Below are 5,931 nucleotides of genomic sequence, written 5' to 3'. Positions count from 1 at the left end.
ACATTATCAAACTTTAACTGACACGTGACTTATTCCAGGGAATCTCTCAGTCCTGAACCCAACGAGTTTCTCCTCTGGCTCAAGTAACTTATTAGAAAGTCATGTTTTAACAAGACTTTGCCGGAGGGTTAAATGTCAACAGTTTGCACGAGAGCAGTGAAAGCCCATGGTGATTGCTGCTTTCACACACTATTGCTTTTCATTTATCATGCTCTGCTCAAAAGATATTCAACCTAAAGTTTGCCAATTAACGCCTTAACCTAAGGACAGAAAAGACTGATGGAAACTTTCCATCCCACTAAACATGTTACTCTGCTAAAAGCACTGGGTCACTTTAACAAATTAACTAATTCTGATCCTCCAATCACCCCCAAATAGCAACATCAAATGACATCAAACACTGATATCAAATTGTTGTCATAATTGTTGACAAAAATGCAAATCAACTTGACATCTATCATTTGACATCATATTTATATATGTCAGTGATTGTATTGAGGTCATTTTGACATTATTTGTATAGGAAATGTATTTGATATTTAATTTAAATAAAAATATTTATGCTATTTTGGTAAATTTTGTATCTTTTTAAGACATAATTTTTAGGCTCTATTGGGCTTTTGTTATTTCTGAAAGTAGGCAGGCAGAACTTGGGATTACCAAGACAGGATTTAAACCTGCAACTGCTGCATGATAGATAAATGCCTGTGTTCATGAATTATGCACTTCACCCCTAACCCACCCGTGGGCAGGCCCAGAGCAAGTTGATGAAAAATATCCACATTCTTATCAGAATGAAAATGTTTTTTGCTTTTTTTAAATACTTGTGTGTTTGAGACAGAATGCCATGGGGGAAATTATCAAAGCAATTAATCCCGATGAAGATCCTGTGAGTCCGCATATTCATCTAAATCAGGGGTCTGAAACCTTTTCTATCTGAAGAACCATTCTTGCCTTAAGTACACAAACCTTGAACAGAGTACAATAATGAGCTGCTAGTGCCACATAAAAAAAAAAAAAAGAACTTGATAAGATATCTATTATTTTTAAACCAAAGAATTGACATAAAAACAATCTCTGAAATAATAATAATATCAATATCATTATTTGTTTGACATTTCAAAGAAGTTTGATATTGAAATAATGTCATTTACTTCAATAAAATCATTGACATAAATTGATGTCAAAGGATTTATGTCAAGTTGATTCAAATTTTTACTAGAATAATGACAACAATTTGATATCAGTGTTTGATGTCATATTATTGTTGAATGAACATCTTTCGCCTACTGGGGAGCTCTTCAAATGCCATGCCATACTGACAAATTCAGATTATCTAATTGTATATAATTACCTTATTGAAAAAGTAAATGTCAGTATAGATTTACATTTATATATGTTTACTGAGGCAGCCATACATTTTTATTAGTAAGTCAAGTTCTGTGATGTATGGAAAAAGAATTGCAATCGTATAGATAATATAACTTATATCAATATTAAGCTCAGAATTTGGTGTTACGTGGTAAGAATTGGAATTTCCCATCAATATTAGTTGTATTTGTGCATCCAAGTCACAATGTAAGGCGTAATTCCTAGAATTTATTTTTTATTAGGTTTAGCAAATCAGGGATTCAATAAAATTTGAGCTTGATAACAAAAGTGCTTGACTCTAAGTTATTAGGGATGGACCGAAAATTCAGTCACTAGAAATCTTTGTCCAAAAATGACTGAAAAGTAGAGTTTATCAGAAAAATGTTGGCATTTTTGTCATTTAATAGTTTAGAATTTATTGAAATGGTTTCAGTTTGAAAAATAATATGTTTTTGAATAGTTAGTACACATCGTAGCAAAAAGTGCAATTATTTTAGTATTTACAATTGTAACTTATTGGTGTGTTTTGGTTTTTGGTCATGGTTTCCTGATTTTTCAGTTTTGGTTTTGGCCAAGAATTTTTATTTCGGAGCATCCCTGTGAACGGGCAAGGGGTACTCTTGGTCAAATGTGGGTTCGTTCAGGAGAGATCACCATCCAGCAGGCTTAATATATTAGCCTGCAGGAATGTAAAGTGTATATTACAACAACTGGAAATAATCAACAATTACTGCATTTAAACAGTTATTTGCCCTGTTGCTTCTGTTTATTGATATCCAGCCCTTACTTAATACACTGGATAATGGTCTCTGAGGTGGCCGTTATGTTAGTAAATGTATTATTTATTATTATAGTATTATTTTCCTGACTGAATGTTTGCTTCTAAGAGGAATCAGGATAAGAAAGGAATAAGAATAATTATAAAATGCTGGAGTCCAGAATTACATTTCAAATATTGTATCAAGAAGAGAAGGCTATTCAGCTTACAATCATGCTAAAAATTCTTGTAAGCATGCATGAAAACAAGGATCCCCTATTTCCAAGGTACACAACGGAGGCAGAATTTAGTCCCATAGATTCCTGGGTGAAAGTCATGTGTGCATGGCCAAGTAGCCAGAGCGCACGATCAGTCGGAGATATAGTCACGGGTCCCGAAAATTACAGAGTTCTACAGTAAATATGATGTCATAGAGTCTGTGCCCCTTTTAACATCCAAATATAAACTAATAGTGGAGTTTTTAAGTTACTCTTCCTTGAATGTCCAAAAGTACCTTCTCTTCATCTCTGTATGTCTCCAAAAGTACTCAATCTGCCACAACAGCTGTAGAAGACAACAAATGCAGACTACAGCTGCAGCTACAGTTGGCAGCTGACAGCTGTCAGATTTTACGATGTAGCACTTACCTTCCAAGGCTGGAATGCTTAGATAAGCCCAGAGGCACAAGTTATAAATTAACAAAAAAGGAGGTTTTCATGGTTTGGAGTTCAGAAGGCTCATCAAATCCAAACATTCATCGTTTACAGACACACCCTCCATTTATACATAGCTAACATTAGCTTCCCATACCACAATGCAAAACTCTTACCAAACAAGAGCTTGAAACAAAATGTATTGAGCTAATATAAAATTGAAAATGATTGATGATTCTGACAAAATCCCTGGGTCCTTCACATTCACCTCTGCTCCTTTTATGTTTATCACTTATTCTTCCCACCAGTACACTTCTTATTTGTGCTCATGCTTACCACCTTTTCATGCCTGATTGCCTGATTCTGACCCTTTATTTGCCTGATGAATTCCAGGCCTTTGCCTTGCTTTCGCCAGACTACTCTCGACCTCTGTGATCTCTGGACAGCAAGCTGGTTTTTGCCCTCTATTGATTCTCGTCTTCCCCTCAGATAGCTCCTCCTGATTTAAACCTCTTGGGTCTGACCATGTTTATGTCCTGTGACAGAGTATTGCTTTTCCTCTGGAATTTCAAGACAGAGATTCTGCTTCCAAATAAGGTCCTGATTGCCCCTATCTGCTCTTGTGATTAGCACCCTCTAGTCAACTATTCAGTCTGGTTTGTTACAAATATGTCATTACAAGGCCCTATACCGAGATAATTAAATCAGATCATATAGTCAGAATGGTAAAGAGTTTCTATCTAAGGAAAACCAGAGCTATGCATTCTGTTATTCACTTGCATGAGACGTCCCTCCTTGAACTTGAGCAGCCTTCTGCAAAGGCATAGTTGGGGATTCAAGGAGAGAGAAGCAGACATGTGAAAGGCAATGGGAATCTAGCTCCACACATGACTTTATCTAGGAAAGAAAGAGTTAAGCAGACAAACTTTTGAGTCACTTTTCATGTCTACAGGTAGAAGCTGAACCCTTAGCTATGACTAGGAGAGAAACCAGACTACAATTAAGAACTGACCCAACTCTATCATCTATGATCTTAAGTGTTTATGGAAGCAGCCCAGCTGATATTTCTTACCTAGATGGAATCACAGCCAAACAGGAACAGACCAGGTGAAGCTACTATGACAAGAAAAAGCAGAGAGAGCATTAAGTTATGGATTGGAATAGCAATTACTGCAAATAGGTAAAAACGAGAATGGTGAAAAGTAGTCCCTATGACCTCCAATAGCCTAAACCTATGGCAGCGTAACTATAGAAAATGGATCAGGATAAGCTAAGCATTTTGGATTATGTATGTGAGAGGTACAGTCAAGGAAAATTGTCTGTCTGCACTGAATTCTCCCCCTTGCTGGATGACCTCTTCCTACTTCTCTACTCACCCAGTGACTGAGGTAACATCCCTGTGTTTTGGCTGCAAGGAGGAAGAATTGGTCATGGGCTTTACAAAGTTGGAAAAATGATGGTTGCAGGCAACCTTTAGCCCAACAGGTTTTAGCTGTGGGTAAGCCCACTGTGAAAAGATTTGAGTCTTCTTTTCCAAGGAAGATGCCTATCTGTTACTTATGTGGACAGGAGGGTCACACCAAACCAATGCCCTCAAAATGCTGTTGAATTTTCCTAGATGTGTTTTGTGACAAGTGGAGAAACTTCAAAACTTGAAGCAATACACCTATCAATGAAGACTTTTGTTGAGCTCAATGGTCAGGTACTGAAAGCTCACAGACCTTGGTCCAGCAAAGGTATGTTTAAACCCAATCTGTTTGCACCCGTGAGACAGTCCCAATTAGCTGTGTCCATGGTGATGAAAGGAAATATCCAACAGCAGATGTCTATATTAATGTTAGAGGAAAAATGTACCTTCATAATTTTGGAGTAGCAGACAACTTGCTGTTTCCAATAATCCTTGGCAGTGACCTACCAGTGCTTATTGACCTGTTACATTACCCTCAGTGTAGATCTGTAGGCGATATAGCTAAAAAGTAAAATCTCGATTTTTTTTTTTTGTCGTCTTGGTCTAGTCTATCTGGACTGGGTCCTTCGAAGTCCGTGAAAATAAGGAGACCTGAAGAGTTTTGGTCTGTGGATTCAAACAGGTCCAACTCTGTCGCTTAGCAACTGTGAGAGTTGACACACAAAGCAGGAAAAGTATAAATACTAGCTTTTTATTAATGTGTCTTTTTTATTGTAAAATGAACAAAGACTATACTCATGAGAATACAGAGTGGAATAAAGGTAACAACTACTGGGAGAATGAACAAATTAAAGCAAATGTATTGATATAAAAGCGGTAGAAAAATAGTACATCTAAACAATGTATGCATAAAAACTATATCTGCAACCTGTTCTGTCTGTTCCTGCCCGATCTGCATCCCTGATCAGGATCGGCTTCCCCCAACTCCTCCGGAGCTGCAGCACTGGGGACACTCCAGACACTACATTACTGACTCTGGGCCATCTGTTCTGAATCGTGACAGTTTCATTTCCACAGAACATTGAGGATTTCATGCAGTTTTAAGGTTTTAACAAAGTTTTATGTATCAGATGGTGGAGAACGAGAATATAACAAGCTCCTCATTTAAATTAATTTAGCAAAATGAGGCTGGTATTAAATAAATAGTTTTTGTACAGTTTGATTTTGTAAATACAATGTTGTTAAAAGTTAAAAAAAAGTATCTGTGTACCAAATATCTAGATTTTAATGAAATAAATAATAATACTCATGTTAGCGATTACATGTATTTTTCTTTGAAAATACATCAAAGAAGCCGCCCCAATTGAGGTTGGAATTGCCCTTAAGTCATTCGTGTTGCTGCAGTTCACATTAAACTTTATTAATGAAAACAAAAAAAAGGTCCAATAATTTTAAATCCTTAAAGCAAGAAAAATGAAAAGGAAAAAGGAAAACAATAGTAGGATCTTTTTCGCTTTGTACAGTCCAACTTGTTTTACACAGTAGCAGGAGAGGATCTAGGATTCTAGGAGATCAGGGGCTTAGCCCCAAGGGTGAAGATGAGAGAGTAGACTTTCTTCTAAATCCCGTTCTAATGTAAAATATGACAGATTACTGGATTAAAGAAATTTCTACTATACTACATGCTATCACACATAACAATTCCCCCTCCATTACATGGGAAGAAATGAATTCACCTGCAA

The sequence above is a fragment of the Cyprinodon tularosa genome, unplaced genomic scaffold, assembly GCF_016077235.1.
Source record: "Cyprinodon tularosa strain WSP-4 unplaced genomic scaffold, ASM1607723v1 ctg209, whole genome shotgun sequence".
In the NCBI taxonomy this organism is placed as follows: Eukaryota; Metazoa; Chordata; class Actinopteri; order Cyprinodontiformes; family Cyprinodontidae; genus Cyprinodon; species Cyprinodon tularosa.
Note: the sequence above shows the minus strand (reverse complement) of the source record.